This window comes from Ambystoma mexicanum, chromosome 3q (genome assembly GCF_040938575.1).
Source record: "Ambystoma mexicanum isolate Mex_15411 chromosome 3q, UKY_AmexF1_1, whole genome shotgun sequence".
NCBI lineage: Eukaryota > Metazoa > Chordata > Amphibia > Caudata > Ambystomatidae > Ambystoma > Ambystoma mexicanum.
Window position 1 is genome coordinate 116,277,806 of NC_090926.1, and position 20,019 is coordinate 116,297,824.

Below are 20,019 nucleotides of genomic sequence, written 5' to 3' on the forward strand. Positions count from 1 at the left end.
ACACCTTTTATTGGGTACTCTATCTAGGTGGTCATTCCAGGTTACAATATTTGTCTTTGCATTTTAGGTAGGAGGTTGTCTATGTGCTTCTAGCCAATAACCAGGGGAAGGCTTATCAGGTATACACCAGTTAAATACAGTAGTTCGTATCAAATTACCTGTCACCAGTTGCTCATGATTTCTTCTTTCTTTGCAGCTCGTACCGTGGCGGTGTGCTCTCCCCGCTCTTTTGAGTGATCGGGTCCTTTGTACTGTTTACCAGTAGAGGGCCATATCATTAAAAAGATATTTGTCCCTCACAGAGAGGAGGCTCGGGTGGAAGCTCCAACCCAAGCTCTTCAATCAAGTCACCAACCATACAAAGGTAGTCGCCGAACCCGGCTTTCACTGTACGGTGAGTGACAGACAGTGGACAGAATATCCAACATCCTACATATTTGTTATGATCCTTGGGATAGTAGAACTTCGTTCCTGTAGGTAGAAGGTTACTTCTCTTTATATTCTCATGGGTACTTTCTTCATTTTGCATTGGCTCACCAGTTCCTGCATCTATGTCAATCTTTATCTTCAACCCAATGGCTTTATTGGCTGTCTTCTGGCACTATCCCAAGATGATGCTTATAAGACAGAATCCTATCAATATCAACACAAGTATTGCGCTGAGTATTTTGAAAGCATTCGCCAACCAGGTTGGAATCCATGATAATAGAAATGAGAACCAGTCATCTCCTGCTATCTCTTCAACTTCATCTTCCATTTTTTGTATGCATGGTGGTCAGCATAGTTATTGCTTCTGTCAGGGTCCTATTTTATCCATCATGGGATGGTTTGAATGTACCACAAGAAAGCCAGAACTTGGCGCATAGACCTCCTTCCATTGCTGTAATTAAGTCCAGGAAATACCTGTTCTGTACAGTCATCAGCCTGATGGCTCTCAATTCTTCTCTGATTACATTAAATCATTTGATTTTCACATTAATCGTCTGCAGCAGCTCTCATCTGGCAATCTGTAGCCACACGGCGTTCACTGCAGTCTGGAGCCCTGGTATGAATATAGATGTCATTATCATTGCTGCCTTGCTGAACAATCTATCTTCATCTGGAATGTCTTCATAGGCCTTGATTGATTTTGATGAGAAATAATTCTTCCTCTTCAGCCGTTGGAGGTTAAGTGACCTATTTCTTCTCTGATGTTCATTCATCTTTGGAATTCCATCAACGTTGAGATCCCTTTGGGGAATCACTAATGCTGGAACATGTACCATTACAATAGAGCATATTCCTCCCCGATTTTTAGGCAATTGCATCTAAGCTCTGAATCCACAGTCCCAATATCGATTGAACCATCAGTCCAGCGTTTCCTCCATTAATTCCTGGAACCGCGAGACAGATGTCCATAGCCTTTGTTCTCCCCATACATAACCGAGCCTCCATTCCTGAAGCATTTTGTTACATTCTTCAAAGGTATTATATATACTGGTCCCGCTTCATTGTCGACCCATGTTAGTACCTTGGAATACTTGGTCCATAATTGTAGACATCTGTCATTCACTATTTACACTATGCCTACTGATTCCTTCTTTAATAATTGTGCAGTGCAAGATAATAGTCCATCTTCCCATTGGGTGCTGGTGGCAACACGTCAATACACCAATAGCTGAGGTCTCTCCCAGCATCCTGGTTCTCAAGTCCCTCACTTCTCTTCTTCTCTGGCCTACTGGTGCTGCCTGGCACTACCTGCTTGATAGCCACTCCATGTTTTTGATCCATTTCTCCTTCCCTTTGCTACTTGCTTTCCACAGTCTCTTTTTTTCTCATGATCTGCCTCTCACCCTTAAGTGTTGCTATGCCAGGTTTTGTGGTCTGTTGCTTTGTCACTCTGTCTTTCCCATCTCTGTGTTCTACTATTGCTGTTTCCCTCCTATATCTTGCTGTATCGGTTGATATAACTCCTCTTCCTCTCTCATGTCATTACTATTGTTATATACGTTTTTTCATTTTCTCTGTTGTGGTTGCTACTCCTTTTGATCATTTCCTTCTGTCATCATCCTCCTTGATCTTCCCTATGCTTTTGACACAGTCAATCATGCCATTCTGATCAATCGACTGTGAGAACCTGGGCATCACGGGTCAGGCCTTGGAGTGGTTGACCTCCTTCCTTCTGGACTGACCTTCGCATGTCCAACTGGGTTCCTTTCTCTCCACCGACACCAACTCCGCATGTGGTGTTCCACAGGGCTCTAACCTCTCACCCTGGCTCTTCAATGTCTACTTGGCCCCTTTGCCTCACCTGATCTCTACCTTCTCCTCTAACTTTTAGTGTTGTGCATATGACACCCAACTCTCTTTCAGGCTCCCCTCAGCCTCCTCATCTCACTCGCTCATTCCTGACTGTCTATCCGCAGTCAAGGATTGGTGCACCTCCAACAATCTCTGCCTTATTGCCAGTAAGAACGAGATCCTTCTCATTTGGAATCCTGCTCCCGCTTTCCCTCTCTCACTTTGGCCACCCTCCCTGGGCCCTCTTTCTTCACCTTCCTGCGAGGCATAAAACGTTGGCGTCAGCTTTGACTCCACTCTCTCCTTCTTTCCTCATATCACGGACTGTGCCAAGAATGATCATTACCAGTTGCACCTACTCAGAAGTATTCTTCCTTTTCTGACCTTCCCCCAGAAGCTCACTGTCTCCAGAGCCCTGGTTCCCCCTAGTCTTGACTACCGCAACTGTCTCTTTCTCAACCGACCATCCTGTACACTCTGCTCCCTGCAACTAATTCAGAACATGACTGCAAGACTTGTCCTTGGTCTCAATCCCAGGGAAGGTATCTCTCCAGCCCTGAAATCTCCCCACTGGCTCACAGTGGCAGCAAGGATCATGTTCAAGACCCTCTGCATCATCCACAAGACTTTCTAGGTCCGGGGCCCGCACTACATCCAACTCTCACTTCCTAAATACCGTTCCTCTCAGGCCCTTCGCTCAGCAACCTCAAACTCTTTGATGGTCAGACTCTTCTTCAGGTAGAGAGTGGGGGGTAGATCTCTCTCCTCTGCAGGTGCCGCCCTCTGGAATGGCCTTCCTGACCCTCACAAAACAGACCACCTTCTCACAGAAGCTCACTGTCACCAGAGACCTGGTTCCCTCTAGGCTGGACTACTGCAACAGTCTCTTTCTCATCCTACCATCCTCTACTCTCTGCCCTCTGCAACTAATCCAGAACAGTACTGCAAGACTTGTCCTAGGACTAAAGCCCAGGGACCGTATCTCTCCGGCCCTGAAATCTGTCCACTGGCTCCCGGTGGATGCAAGGATCAAGTTCAAGACCCTCATCATCGTCCAAAAGGCTTTCTAGGGCTGGAGCCCGCACTAAATCCAAATCTCTCTTCCTAAATACCGTTCCTCTCAAGCCCTTCGCTCAGCTACCTCAAACTCTCTGATGGTCAGACTCTTCTTCAGGTATATCTTTCTCCCTCTGGAATGGCCTCCCTGCCCCACTCAAACTTGAGACGGACCACCTGAAGTTCCGGAGGCAGCTCAAGACCTTCCTTTTCTCCTCTGCTTTATCTCTCTCCCTTGCTGAACTTCCTGTCTGCTGCACCAACTGGTTGCTTGCCTACCCTAAGAGTCTCACTGGGTACCAGGCTCCTCCATGACCAGTCCCCTCTGCACTGCCTCCGAGCCCACCATACACCTAGGGGCAGAAACTGCAATCATACAGTCCCCTGCCCCCCTTGCACTACCCAGAGCCGTGCTGCTGTGGCTGCACTTACTCAGAGCTCTGCTACCCCGTTTGCACTTCCCCACCTGGCACTTTCCCTTTCCCCCCTCCCTCGCACTTGCACGATCTGAATGACACAAGGCCTAGTAAGATTGTTTGTCTTGCCTTCCCTCCCTTGTCTTGTCGCACCTTCAAACACCAGTGTATAGGTGCATTTAAATTAAATATTATATCATATCATCTTTCTTATGTTATTGGCCTGCCTTTCTATATTCTTGCTTTTCTATTTCCAGCTCTCCCCGCCTGCTGTTGATCTGTGTTTTCTTACTTTACTGACTCTATATGTCCCTTTTGCTGTGCTTCTATCCCTCATTCCTATTGTGTGTGTGTGTGTGTGTCCTATTATTAACCTCTATTCCCCTTACACTTTTTTGGTTGCCCTCCGATGTAGCTCATTGGTCTCTCTTCCTGTTACTCGAATTCCTGTTTTGGATTGTCTAGTATGTTTTCTGTTGAGCCCCCCACCTCCACCCCAGCTTTGTTCTCCTGTATTGATTAGGTTGCTCTTCCTCTCCTCCTGTTTTTCTGTTTGCCTACTGGCAAAGCATCAATACATATCCAAAAAGCTGAAAATGCCTTTTCTATTTACAAATCTAGTGCAGCTTTACTATTGGGTGCTCCTTCTAGATGTATGCAAACCTTCTTTTGTCCATTTGGCTGGGAAATATAGAGTTAGAGGTTTGTTTCACCAGATGTAGCACTTGCTGAATGCAGATACTTTACCAGCACTATATGCCATTTCAAGTATAGAGGCCCTCATGGGATGTGCCTGCTCTGAGCCATTACAGGTATAGCAGCCCTGTTGGAATGTGTCTGTTCTGAGCCATTAAAGGTATAGCATCTCAGATGAGAGGTGTGTGTTCTGACCCATTACAGGTATAGCAGCCCTGAAGAGATGTGTGTTCTGAGCCATGACAGGTATAGCAGCCCTGATCAGAGGTGTGTGTTCTGACCCAATACAGGTATAGCAGCCCTGATGAGGTGTGTTCTGAGCCTTTCCTGGTATAGCATCTGCGATGAAAATGTGTGTGTTCTGAATCACTAAACATTTAGTAGTCCATTTGAGAAGTCGAAAGCTAAGTCAGCTCTGGCACAATTGAAAGTTATCTGCATCTTAAACACATACCTCTGATGCAGACGCATTAACTCACCTATCAACAAGATTTAAAAACAGGTTACACAATGATCTCTGCAACAGGTAGCTCAGACGTTGACCTACTTAGCTACCTTTGCCATCAGGCTGTTGAATCTGAAAGGCACATAGGGTTAGGGCACTGGCAGTTCCATGCGAGGAATTGCCTGACATAACAGGCTTGTCAAAAGCTCTAAGCCTGTTTGGACTATCCTACATGTGAGTCAGGAGATTTATAATGAGTCTTTGAAATGTGCTTGATTTTTGGCATTGGGACTCAGTAATCGGACATGGGAGAAGCAGAAGTTATGAAAAGCGCAAGACCGAGTAGGAGGGATTGAAGTATTTGACAGCAATGCCATCTTCTCACACTGTCTGCCAGTGTGCATCACACCAGCTCAGGAGGATGGTGGGAAGAGCTCAGACACTGTTCTTGGTCAGTACTTTAGCTCTCTGCAGAAAACGCCAACACATGTTTGTGCTGTGTCATTACTGTAAAGCACTGGAGCGGGGTGTCTGTACTCCTGCTCTCTATATGGCAGAGGAGAGGCACAGAGCACCCAGCCAAGATTCTCTATATTGGTAAAACGTGGCGAGGAATCAAGGCTTAGCTCTCAGGAAGAGATGCGGGCTGGTTCTTAAGTACAGTTTAGTCCCCAAGCACCCACAAAGGAATGCCCACACAACAAAGGAATGTCCACACACTATGTTAGTGAAAACACATTCTTTATATAAATAAGGTTCATGTTATATACACAATCACACTAACACACTGTGTACTCTGGCAATACTATAATGGCAAATATATACAGGTCTATGTGGTACCACTCTTTCTACCGATTCCTTTCAAATGCGTCAACAGCAAACAGCCCCAAAATAGCATTCGAATCAGATTATAAAATGAATCAACGATAGACCACAGAAAGAACGCAAGTTAACCCTTTAAGTGCCATGGGTATTTCCCCCCCCCCAGTGCCAGGGCATTTTTTGGTGATTTCGGTATGTGGCCATTCAATGTCTTGTAACTTTTTTGTTACATGAGGTATCTCGGCCAATTTTGGCTCCTTTTTTCCGACATGTAGGCGGTCGTAACACCACCCAGGAATCCTAGGTTGCTGTAGGGGGGTGAGAGAAAATAAGCAAAAGGGGGGAAAAATTTGGGTTTTTAAAAAAAATGCCAATAAAATGATGTATAAAGAAGCCTGTGGTTTTTTCCTTATATGGTCATTTTTGCCAATTGGACATGCATGAACGGAATGGGAGAAAAGGGTAGGAAAGCCGAATTGGAGGACAGAAAGGCATATATTTCTGAAAAGTAGACAAAATTCCAAGTTTATGAAGGGGTGATTTGCATAGGTCGGGCAAACACTAGGTAGGGGAAAATGCCATAGATTGGGGGAAAAGGGGGAAAATGACCGAAAAAAAGGTATGTGTTGGACATGGTTGGCTTGGTATGGCAATGGCTTCTATGAATTTTAAAAAACCAATGCTCCGCTACATTCCCCCGACTCTTGCAGTTAGGAAAGCACACATTTTTTGTAGTGTTTTGCAAAACAAGCAAAACCACAAGCCAAACACTGAGCCATGGTACACAGGAGTTTTATGCTCATCGCCTGAACAGACGCACTTAGCATGTGTAAATCGGGAAAACCAATGTGGTGAGGAACGGCAAGCATCCAATTTTTGAAAGAGCACAGGCAGACCTTTTCAAGGGTAGGTGACTTGTGCAGGTTACAAAAGTGTATGGTGCCTAATGCAGCGACTAAATGTATCCTGCCTCAGGATCCTTCCCCTCCCCTCTGAAGCACTCCCTTGTGCATCCTCTTCTCAAGAAACCCACAGCTGATCCTTCCTGTCCGGCAAACTATCGCCCAATTTCCATTACCCCCTTTCTGGGCAAACTCTTGGAAAAGCTGGCCATCTCTCAGCTTAACCTTCATTCAGATTCTGTTGGTTGTCTCCATGACCACCAGTCTGGCTTCAGAGCGGCCAGAAGCATGGAAACTGCTCTCCTCAATATCCGTGAAGATCTGCTCTCCAACCTTGATTCTAACATTCCCTCTGTCCTCATCCTTCTTGATCTCTCTTCTGCCTTTGACACGGTCAACCACACCATCCTGCTCAACCGTCTCTGTGATAATCTGGGTATCACTGATCAGGCTCTGGCCTGGCTGACCTCTTTCCTCTCTGATCGACCCTCCCAGGTCCAACTGGGGTCTTTCCTATCATCTATCTTCCTCTCCACCTGTGGGGTTCCCCAGTGGTCTAACCTCTCACCCTGGCTTTTCAACCGATACCTGGCAACTCTCGCTCACTGCATTGCCATTTTCTGCTCAAATTTCCAGTGCTACGCTGATGACACTCAACTCATTTTCCGGCTGCCCTCGGCCACCTCCTCTCCCTCTCTCATCTCTGACTGCCTAACTGCCAATCAAAATTGGTGTGCCGCCAATGATCTTTGTCTGAATGCCAGCAAGACGGAGATCCTCCTCATCGGTACACCATCTCCATCTTTTTCCCTCACTCTCTGGCTGGCCTCCCTTGACCCTCCTCCTAACCCTACCTGCGAGGCTAAGAACCTTGGCGTCATCTTTGACTCCACACTTTCCTTCTCGGCCCATATCTCCAATGTCTCTAAAAAGTCAAACTTCCGACTGCACCTCCTCAAAGGTATTCTGCCTTTCCTCTCTTTCCCCCAGAAACACATGGTATCCCAAGCTCTGGTTCTCTGTAGCTTGGACTATTGTAACAGCCTCTTTTTGAATCTACCTGCCTTTACTCTCCGCCCTCTACAACGTATCCAGAACAGGACTGCGAGACTTGTCCTTGGCCGCAAGCCCTGGGATCGTATCTCTCCAGCTTTGAAATCTCTCCATTGGTTCCCATTGGATGCAAGGATTAAATTCAAAACCCTCTGCATTGTCCACAAGGCTTTCTGGGGCCTGGGTCCAAAATACCTTCAGCTATCCCTCCGCAAATACCTCCCCTCTTGAGCTCTTCGCTCCTCTACCTCCAACTCCCTCAGAGTCAGTCGTTTTTCAAAGAAACGAGCTGGGGGTAGATCTCTATCTTCGACTGGGGCCTCCCTCTGGAACAGCCACCCTGCCACTCTAAAACTTGAGGAGAACCATCTCTGGTTCCGCAAGCACCTCAAAACCTTCCTTTTTGCTTTTGCCTTCGCTCCCCTTCTCCCCTGCTGATCTGCTCTCTTGGCACTGTGCACCTGGCCACCCTCTGTCCCCTGGGTCCAGGTACCTGCTCACCCTTCCACCTTCCTGCACTGCCTCCTGGCCACCACTTTCGCGTTCTCAATGTCACTGGGCCTAGAAAGATGGTTTTTATGTTGTGCTGTGTTCTCCCTTGTTCCTCTCCCTTGCCTAGTCGCGCTCTGAAACACTTGTGTACGAGCGCGATACAAATAAAATATCATATCATATCATATCATATTAGGTCACATATGGGAAATTAAAGGGTTGCATGACAAAGGGCAACAGCAAATGGGTCAAAACGTTATGAAAACCACACAAAAACAACATATGTTATACCTTCCTCCATTCCCACAGGTGTCCCGATGAAAACTGTACCTCACATGTGTGGGTGCACCTACCTGGGCGCCAAGGGGAAAGCCTAAAACACAGGTAACCCCAAGTCTGTTTCTACACCTGAATTTGACACTTTCTCCAGACAAGCACAACATACAGATATGGGCCTCGGGTGTCCAAGCCACCAAGGAAAACAGGGAACCCCATGCATTTCCGAAAAGAGGACACCCGTGGGAATCCGCAGAGGTATGATTTGCGCAAATCGGCCTAGAATGTATTACCCAGACACCCCCGCAAAGTCCAAAATGTCGGGAAAAAAACGCATTTTCCGCACATTTCACTCGGCGCACCCGTCGAAACACGCCGCCACCAACACATGGCCTACTGTCACGCATTCCCACTGGTGTCCCGATGAAAACGGTACCTCACATGTGTGGGTGCACCTACCTGGGCGCCAAGGGGAAAGCCTAAAACACAGGTAACCCCAAGTCTGTTTCGACACCTGAATTTGACACTTTCTCCAGACAAGCACAACATACAGATATGGGCCTTGGTTGTCCAAGCCACCAAGGAAAACAGGGAACCCCATGCATTTCCGAAAAGAGGACACCCGTGGGAATCCGCAGAGGTAGGATTTGCGCAAATCGGCCCAGAATTTATTACCCAGACACCCCCACAAAGTCCGAAATGTCGGAAGAAAACGCATTTTCCGCACATTTCACTCGGCGCACCCATCGAAACAGGCCACCAACAACACATGGCCTACCGTCCCGCGTTCCCACAGGTGTCTCGATGAAACAGTACCTCACATGTGTGGGTGCACCTACTTGGGCGGCAAGGGGAAAGCCTAAAACAAAGGTAACCGAAAGTCTGTTTCGACACCTGAATTTGACACTTTCTCCAGACAAGCACAACATACAGATATGGGCCTCAGGTGTCCAAGCCACCAAGGAAAACAGGGAACCCCATGCATTTCCGAAAAGGGGACACCAGTGGGAATCCGCAAAGGTATGATTTGCGCAAATCGGGCCAGAATTTATGACCCAGACACCCCGGCAAAGTCCGAAAATGTGAGGAAAAAAACACATTTTCCACACATTTTACTCAGTGCACCCATCGAAACACGCTGCCAACAACACATGGCCTACCGTCCCGCGTTCCCACAGGTGGCCCAATGAAAACGGTACCTCACATGTGTGGGTGCACCTACCTGGGCGCCAAGGGGAAAGCCTAAAACACAGGTAACCCCAAGTCTGTTTTGACACCTGAAATTGACACTTTCTCCAGACAAGCACAACATACAGATATGGGCCTTGTGGGTGTCCAAGCCACGAAGGAAACAGGGAACCCTATGCATTTCCTAAAGAGGACACACGTGGGAATCCGCAGAGGTATTATTTGTGCAAATCGTGTGGAAACAGAGAAATAATATGAGGCCGGGAAGCCCAAAAAGAAACACACCAACACAGGTTACAAAGAAACATACAAGTGCTTTATTTAAAAGCTACAACAGATACCAAGTCAATTGACAAACGGATAGCTATTCGGCTCTCAGAGTAACATAACGAACTTCAACGGGGGTTCGATGTGTTAGTGAGAGACCGCATATTGGAATACACGGGCTCTTTATACGATTTGTCCAGCCCTTGGCCAACCCTCTCGCGGGTTACCCATTCTGTGAGACAGGCCTATGGGTTCTTTGCCAGGTCAATCCTGTAATATATGCATTTCGATTAGTTTCACTAATATAGTTGTACATTTACATATAGGTCAATGGTAGGACAAGATCTCAGTTCGCAACCCCGACATGTGGCCTGCAGGCATATTAATTCATGGGTACGGAGGCCACAACGGCCAGAATCTTACTCAGAATGTCATTCGGCCTCCATCAAGAGAACCTAAAATGGCAGCTTAATCCAAGATGGCAATTTACATTACTTTCTCTAAGGTCAAGACCTTGCCGTGGAGTTTGTTCGCATATGATGTTTGGACAACTTGGCATAGGCCAATACACATTCAATTGTTACGATAGGAGGTATAATATTGTTTCAATTCCGACAAACCCTCCTTTTGGCCTATGCCAAGTGCTAATATCATTTCTAATATCTTTGTAAATAACTCCATGCATTGTCGTCCATACATCCTGAATCATTATCTGTAATATCTATAGCCATTAGGTCGTGCATCAGAACCTCTTGTAACACAAACTCTTTAGATGCTGTATCTGGGGCATACATTTTGTGCCCTATCGTGCTCACTGCCTGAGCACAACATCCCCCTAACATTACACACATACTAGGTAGACATTGGATACAGCAACAAAGGAATAGCAGGATTCCCAAAATAACCAGTATAACAGAAAGCACCTTCCAACCCCAGGATCGTAGAGAATCCCAGAACCAAGCGCTAATACTCCAATCTCCCACAGGAACATGCACTTCAGAACTAAGGATGTGCACGTTCAGTATTGCTTTAAAAATTGTTGGTGAGGAATCTGGTACGAAAACACAGCAAGCGGACCCCACTAATTTACATACTCCACCACGTTCTACCAGGATGACATCTAATGCCATCCGGTTTTGGAGTGCTACCAATCTTATTGCTTTCTGTTCTAGTGTCATATTGTAGAGTATATCCGTGGTCCGGTTGATGGTTCTCTCCAGTACCCTTGCTAGCCCCCTAATATTTTCAGAATTTGCTATCTGTCCCCAAAATGGCACAACTGATTTTGCTATATCTCCCAATACTTGCCCAGGGGTATCTCCATTCTCGTCCCGCCGTGGGCGAGCCTTAGAAACTTCCAATGTACTAGCTATAAATACCCCAGGTAACAGGATTCCTAAATAACAGGTTCCCTGCCAATCCTTGGGCATCCAGGGGAATGCGGTACTACCACAAACGCAATAGACAGGCCCCCCTACATACAGAGGCCTGTTCTCCCCGGTCAAATTTACAATGTTCACACAACCTTCAAAGTCTCCCATTGACCGAGTGCATTTTTTTGTACACAAAAGGGGACTGAATCGGGGCAATGGTTAATAGAGTAGGAAGGAGGCACAGCGTCCTTATTGCCTATCGGAGCCATTTTAAAGGAAATTAGAGTTTGAAAAGGAAGAGATAATTTATCAGATGGCCTAATAGAAGCAACATTAGGTTTACTTCTATTTGTAAAAAGCGAGCATCCCAGGGGAGTCAATTCACGTTTCTCAAAATCATTTAAATTAGTTCCATCAAAATTCCCTGAGATGCTATCATTCCAACGGCCAAAGAATAGCGCTCTAAGAGAGGCATAGCAAGCAGTCGTTAAAGGTAAAGGGTGAATATACCATCCTAGCCCCTTGTACCCATGTTGCGGTAAATGGGTGCAAATCCAGCAATTACTCTTATTAAAAATGGCATGCGTTGAATTCATTATTATCATTAAAGTGTTATTATGGTACTTTCGTCTATGCTGGGAGTCTCTAGGTGACAAAGTGTGAAGGTGTACAGAGGGAGTCAAAGCAGTAGGTACAATTTCAATTGACAGAAGAGGTTTTAGAGGGTACATTTCTTCGAAGTACCAAAGTCCCACAGCAGTAACTATACAAATTACAATTACTATTAACACAACACAGCAATACGTTTTCGGGGCCCAGGCACATTGTTCGTTGTCCGAGTTGGTCACCCCCTTATTTACAAGTTCAATGCGAGCAGCAGCGGTGGAGGTGGTAGGCATCGTGGTTTCTCAATCGACGACCCAATGTGTGTTGCTGGCGACACTATGGTCGTGCGACTTCTTAGTCCTTCCCCCAACCCTAGCCAGCAGAATCATTTTTTCCCTTTTTTCAAAAACTTTCTTTTGCAAGAGGAAAACTCTCAATGACTTTTTCTTTCCAGATGCACAGGCAAAACCCATGCCGTAGTTCTGTTTTCTTCGTCGAAGGTCGTACCTGGTGGTACCCGGTAATGTTTGGTCCAGAAATAAGGTAACGTCACTTCCTGAGGGAAGCAACGTATCGGAGGCGACGGAAGTCGCAGAACTTGAAACAGTGTTTTCCGGAAGTGACCTTTTCAAAGAGTGCAGAGACGAAATGGACTGTTCCCCAAGCTCCACGGGCTCAGAGAAATTCTCCGACACACTCACAGCGCTATTTGCTACTCCAGGATCAGAGATTGTAGCATCAGCGAGGGGTTCTGCTTCTTCTGTAACGTGTGGCGTCGGGTGAGGAAGTTTCTTGACATTCGTCGCGTGGATCCAATGCTTCTTTCCAGCCACCCGCACTGCTGTCTGGGTGACCAACAGCACCTGATAGGGTCCCCGCCAGCGAGGCGCGAGACAGGAAGACCTTTCGTAGGCCTTTACCAGGACCCAACTGCCAGGCTGAATATTGTGTCCTGGGCCCGTAAACCGTGCAGGTAAAGCTGACTGGACCTGATGATAAATGAGATAAAGATTTTTAGTCAACTGGTTACAGTAGTTTACAGGCAATACATTTTCGACCTCCCTCAGAGTTTTGGGCTTCGGAAGGCCCCAAATGTTAGCAGGTCTCCCCATCATTACCTCAAATGGAGAGAGACCAGTCTTAGTTTGAGGTGTGGTACGCATGGCTAACAATACAATAGGTAAGGCATCTGGCCATTTCAGTTTGGTGCCGGCACACGTTTTGGCAAGCTTGTTCTTTAGGATACCGTTATGTCTCTCTACCAACCCAGCACGTTGAGGATGTCTAGCCGAGTAAAATCGTTTTTCAATGTGTAACGCTGTGCATATCTGCAAAATTACTCCTGCAACGAAATGGGGACCGTTGTCCGACCAAATTACCCTAGGTAGCCCAAATCTTGGAAAGAACTCCTTTACCATCGTCTTTGCAGTGGTCATGGCAGTAGCATCCTTAACGGGGAAAGCCTCAACCCATTTACTAAAAGCACAAATGATCACAAGGACATATTTTAGATTGTTACACCGTTCCATCTCAATAAAATCGAAGTGGATGACCTCGAAGGGAACAGAAGGGGGCCCAAAGCTACCCCTTGGAGTTACTGTCCCCTTCCTCACATTGTGCTGTAAGCAAATCATACAATTCTGAACATGTCGCTGTGCAATCTTCAAAATTTTATCATTCACCCAGACTTGTTCTAACATTTTCGTGATCTGCTGAGCACACATGCGTAGGACCGTGTGCCATTGTAACCATTGCCAGCACATATGAATCAGGGAGCAACCATTTCCCTTCAGATGTATCCACCCAACACCGATCGTCATCTAGTTTCCCCATCCCTTCGGCCCAACTTTTAGATTCTTCTATTGTGGCATCAGTTTGGATATCTTGCACAGACCCAATACCCTCATCCATTACATAGGCATCTTTTGTTTCTCTCAGAGCATACATGTCTGCGCTAAGGTCTGTGGCCGTTTGCCTTGCTATTGGTCAGCAAAAGCATTCCCTTTTCCCACACCATCTATGACCCTACGATGTGCTGCACATTTCATGATCGCTAACTGCCTAGGGAGTGAGAGTGCCGAGAGCAATTGTACTATCAGGGGACCATGCTGAATCTTGGTCCCATGTGAGGTTAGGAACCCTCTCCAACCAGAGCCTCCCGAAGTTGTGAGCCACCCCAAAGGCGTACTGGCTATCAGTATATATGTTTACTGTAAGCCCTTCGGAGAGTTTGCAAGCTCGGGTCAACGCTATAATCTCTGCGGCCTGCGCGGAGTTATGCGGAATTCTCTTAGTTTCAACAACCGTACTCAATGTAGTAACTGCATAGGCAGCTGTAGATGTACCATCTGGGAGTCTGAAGCAGGAGCCATCACAAAACAGCTCCCCTTCCACATTGTCCAAAGGAGCATCTATAAGGTCTATCCTGCCCTTCGTCTCCTGTTCAGTAGTATACAGGCAGTCATGTGATCCTTCGTCACCGCAAACAGTATTTTGCGGGAAAGGTAGGAGTTCAGCCGGATTAAGAACACAACACCTCTTAATTTGAATGTGAGGGGCAAACAGAATTAATTCATACCTTGTCAGCCGTGCAGAGGTGAGGTGTTGCGTTTGGGTTTTATTCAATAGAACATCTACAGAGTGAGGTACCATCAGGATTAAATCATGGCCTAGGACCATTCCCTCACTCTGTTTTACAGACGCGGCAGCAGCAGCGACAGCTCGCAAACATCGTGGCAAAGCGCATGCGACAGGGTCAAGGGCGGAAGAGTAGTAGCCGCACGGTCTATTCTTCCCTCCGTGTTCCTGTGTTAACATAGCCAAAGCACATCCATCACATTCATGCACAAACAACACAAAGGCCTTGTCATAATTCGAAGTACCCAGAACCGGTGCAGAGCATATCGCAGTTTTGAGAAGCTCAAATGATCGTTGATGTTCCGATTTCCATGGCAGCGGCGAAGAAATGCCCTTCTTTGTCAAAGCCAACATCGGTTTTATCACTAGTGAGAAGTTCTGGATCCACAACCTACAGTAGGAAGCCATGCCTATTAAGGCTCTGACTTCCTTCTGTGTATTTGGGACAGACATGCCAGAAATGTGTTTTATTCTCTCGGGTATCAATCTTCTCCGCTCCTTTGACAGGATATAGCCTAAATAGGCGACCTCCTGACAACAATATTGAAATTTTTTCAGCGAAGCTTTATGACTGTTTTCAGCCAGATGAATAAGCAACAATACAGTGCCTTCTTTACAAGCACTTTCAGAATCTGCAGCTAAAAGCAAGTCATCGACATACTGAAGCAGTGTACAAGTAGGTGGCAATTCAAGGGTATCAAGCTACTCTTTCAAAGCCCTACTATAAATGCTGGGACTTTCAGTATACCCCTGAGGTGCACAAGTAAATGTGAACGAACATCCCCCCAAGGTGAACACGAACAAATATCTACTCTCCTTGTGTATAGGAATACTAAAGGAAGCATTCTTCAGATCCACAACGCTAAAGTACGAAGCTGTAGCAGGGATCATCGTTAGTATCGTTGTCACATCAGGCACAATTGGAAATTGTGCGGCTACGACTTTGTTAATCGCACGTAGATCAATTATGAAACGAGATGGGATTGTATTGTCGCCTTTCTTGTATACAGGTAAAATCGGGCTGTTATATAAGCTACCTGCAATCTCTTCAATCACTCCTCGATGCACAAAATCGGAGACAATGCAACTAACCTTCTTCCTTACACATTCATCCTGCAGGTACTGTACCATTACCTGAATCACTTTCCACTGCATTTCTACTGCATACTGACTATACGTGTCGTATACTTCATCCGGCGGTATCGATGAATCCGAGATCCATCGAATCGCATCTTTGGTACAAATTCATGCTTCCTCAGATGCCGATCTACGACACGGAAGGAACCGTTTCTGTACATACATACTGTCATCGTCACCATCCTCATCCCGTAATCTTTTTAAGTCCCTCCTATACTCAAACAATCTCTCAACATGACCTTGTACTTTCTCCTCTGTGTCCCTCGAAAGTGCTAAAGTATTCAGATCCCTCAATCCTTGTGGGACATCCGTATTATGTAATCTACCCCACATTACACACAAATGAGTCCCCAAACCTTCAATAAAAACATTTTTCTCGGGAAAATGGCCCATATTTGATAATGTGGAAAAAACGTCAGCTTGATCACCTCTCTCCATACAGTGCTTAGCCCATGCAAATAATTCCCGCTTCTTTTCTGCAGAGACAGTATTTCGAGTAAAAATCTAAGATCCCGCACCCTGATCAACTTCAGTCAGTACAGAACCACTCTGGAGCGGAGGTGCGGGCAAATTCAATGGAGGTGCAACTATCGGTGTAAGAGGAAGGGGTGGTAGGATAGGTGGAGGAACAACAACTAGAGGAATAGGAACAATAGGTTGTACAGGGGGAACAGGAATAACAGCAGGAATGGGCAGAGCACCAGGGAGAGGATCATTCGGAGGTGGCGCAGAGGCACCAGGCCTGCGTTCGTTTAACTACTTTTCAATAAATTCTTCTGAAACATGGAAATCTTTAGAGGGGTAGATTTTCTGGATACCGAGTGAGAAAGCCCTATCCATATTTTTGACTGACTCTGAATGTTTTTCCTTGTCATATAACAACGCCTTTTCGGCATTTGTTTTATGACGGCGTGCATGTTTATCCCTACTTTTAAGCTGCTGCAACGCTTCTTTTTTCCAATTCTGCAAAACATCAAATGCTGCAGGTCTGGCCTTCTTTTTTAACAAGACCGATTCTAGATATTCAATACGGGGGATCTCGAAACTACCTTTGATTGGCCACTGAAATTCAGAGGCATGCCTGGTTTGTCTGTGCCAAATATCATTAAACACTATACTTCCAATGCCATACTTACAGTACATAGTACACGCCGGCGACCCCTCCTGTGGTGCCGGGCAGCTAAATTCCAAAGATTGTCGATCGCTGCGGAATAAAGCCCTAAAGCAGCTAGACCATTTCCCAGGCATTTCACAAAAATTTGGTGTTACCTGGTCAATAATTGTGTCTGCAGATACAATACGCCAAATTCAAATTGTCAGGGTTAAATTAAGAGTCGGGTCACGACTACACCTGACCAAAGCTAAGGAGGACCGTACGGTTTACCAAAGAACTTACCTAACGAATTTTACCTTGTGTTTGGGCGTTTCGACAAATCTGCCCGCCTCAAAAATGGACCCTTGTCAAGATGCCGTGTCAGACCACACGACTATTGTCCAAGGATCGGATCGTGCAGCGCTGCCAAGGTATCGTGTCTCGTTCGGTCGGGCCCGCAGTATCACACCGTCCGATCCCGGTTCGATAGTCTGCGTCAATTCTTCAATGATCCGGCATCAATCTTGAGGGTCCCTATTCGGGCGCCAAGTGTGGAAACAGAGAAATAATATGAGGCCGGGAAGCCCAAAAAGAAACACACCAACACAGGTTACAAAGAAACATACAAGTGCTTTATTTAAAAGCTACAACAGTTACCAAGTCAATTGACAAACGGATAGCTATTCGGCTCTCAGAGTAACATAACGAACTTCAACAGGGGTTCGATGTGTTAGTGAGAGACCGCACATTGGAATACTCGGGCTCTTTATACGATTTGTCCAGCCCTTGGCCAACCCTCACGCGGGTTAACCATTCTGTGAGACAGGCCTATGGGTTCTTTGCCAGGTCAATCCTGTAATATATGCATTTCCATTAGTTTCACTGATATAGTTGTACATTTACATATAGGTCAACGGTAGGACAAGGTCTCAGTTTGCGACCCCGAAAAGTGGCCTGCAGGCATATTAATTATTCATGTGTACGGAGGTCACAACAGCCAGAATCTTACTCAGAATGTCATTCGGCCTCCATTTTGATGTTCAGGGTGACTTTCATATTACAAGAGAACCTAAAATGGTGGCTTAATCCAAGATGGCGACTTACATTACTTTCTCTAAGGTCAAGACCTTGCCGTGGAGTTTGTTCGCATATGATGTTTGGACAACTTGGCGTAGGCCAATACACATACAATTGTTACGATAGGAGGCATAATATTGTTTCAATTCCGACAATCGGCCCAGAATTTATTACCCAGACACCCCTGCAAAGTCCGAAATGTGGGAAAAAAAACGCATTTTCTGCACATTTCACTCGGTGCACCCATAGATACACGCTGCCAACAACACATGGCTTACCGTCACGCGTTCCCACAGGTGTCCCGATGAAAACGGTACCTCACATGTTTGGGTGTACCTACCTGGGCGCCAAGGGGAAAGCCTAAAACACAGGTAACCCCAAGTCTGTTTCGACACCTGAATTTGACACTCCAGACAAGCACAACTTACAGATATGGGCCTCGGGTGTCCAAGCCACCAAGGAAAACAGGGAACCCCATGCATTTCCGAAAGGAGGACACCCGTGGGAATCCGCAGAGGTATGATTTGCGCAAATCGGCCTAGAATTTATTACCCAGACACTCCCGCAAAGTCCAAAATGTGGGGAAAAAACGCATTTTCCGCACATTTCCCTCGGCGCACCCATCGAAACATGCTGCCAACAACACATGGCCTACCGTCCCGCGTTCCCACAGGTGTCTCGATGAAAACAGTACCTCACATGTGTGGGTGCAGCTAACTGGGCGCCAAGGGGAAAGCCTAAAACACATGTAACCCCAAGTCTGTTTCGACACCTGAATTTGGCACTTCCTCCAGACAAGCACAACATGCAGATATGGGCCTCGGGGTCCAAGCCACCAAGGAAAACGGGGAACCCGATGCATTTTCAAAAAGAGGACACCTATGGGAATCCGCAGACGTATGATTTGCGCTAATCGGCCCACAATGTATTACCCAGACACCCCTGCAAAATCCGAAATGTGGGAAAAAAACCTCATTTTCCGCACATTTCACTCGGCGCACCCATCGAAACACGCTGCCACCAACACATGGCCTACTGTCACACATTTCCACAGGTGTCCCGATGAAAACGGTACCTCACATGTGTGGGTGCACCTACCTGGGCGCCAAGGGGAAAGCCTAAAACACAGGTAACCCCAAGTCTGTTTCGACACCTGAATTTGACACTTTCTCCAGACAAGCACAACATACAGATATGGGCCTGGGTTGTCCAAGCCACCAAGGGAAACAGGGAACCCCATGCATTACCGAAAAAAGGACACCCGTGGGAATCCGCAGAGGTGTGATTTACGCAAATCGGGCCGGAATTTATTACCCAGACACCCCTGCAAATTCCGAAATGTGGGGAAAAAAACCACATTTTCCGCACATTTTACTCGGTGCACCCATCGAAACACGCTGCCAACAACACATGGCCTACCGTCCCGCGTTCCCACAGGTGTCTCGATGAAAACAGTACATCACATGTGTGGGTGCACCTACCTGGGCGCCAAGGGGAAAGCCTAAAACACAGGTACCCCCAAGTCTGTTTCGACACCTGAATTTGACACTTCCTCCAGACAAGCACAACATGCAGATATGGGCCTCGGGGTCCAAGCCACCAAGGAAAACGGGGAACCCGATGCGTTTTCAAAAAGAGGACACCTATGGGAATCCGCAGACGTATGATTTGCGCTAATCGGCCCAGAATTTATTACCCAGACACCCCTGCAAAATCCGAAATGTGGGAAAAAAAACTCATTTTCCGCACATTTCACTCAGCGCACCCATCGAAACACGCTGCCACCAAGATATGGCCTACTGTCACGCATTTCCACAGGTGTCCCGATGAAAACGGTACCGACCATGTGTGGGTGCACCTACCTGGGCGCCAAGGGGAAAGCCTAAAACACAGGTAACCCCAAGTCTGTTTCGACACCTGAATTTGTCACTTTCTCCAGATAAGCACAACATACAGATATGGGCCTCGGTTGTCCAAGCCACCAAGGAAAACAGGGAACCCCATGCATTACCGAAAAAAGGACACCCGTGGGAATCCGCAGAGGTGTGATTTACGCAAATCGGGCCAGAATTTATTACCCAGACACCCCCGCAAATTCCGAAATGTGGGAAAAAAATCAGATTTTTCGGACATTTCACTCGGCGCACCCATCGAAACACATCGCCAACAACACATGGCCTACCGTCCCGCGTTCCCACAGGTG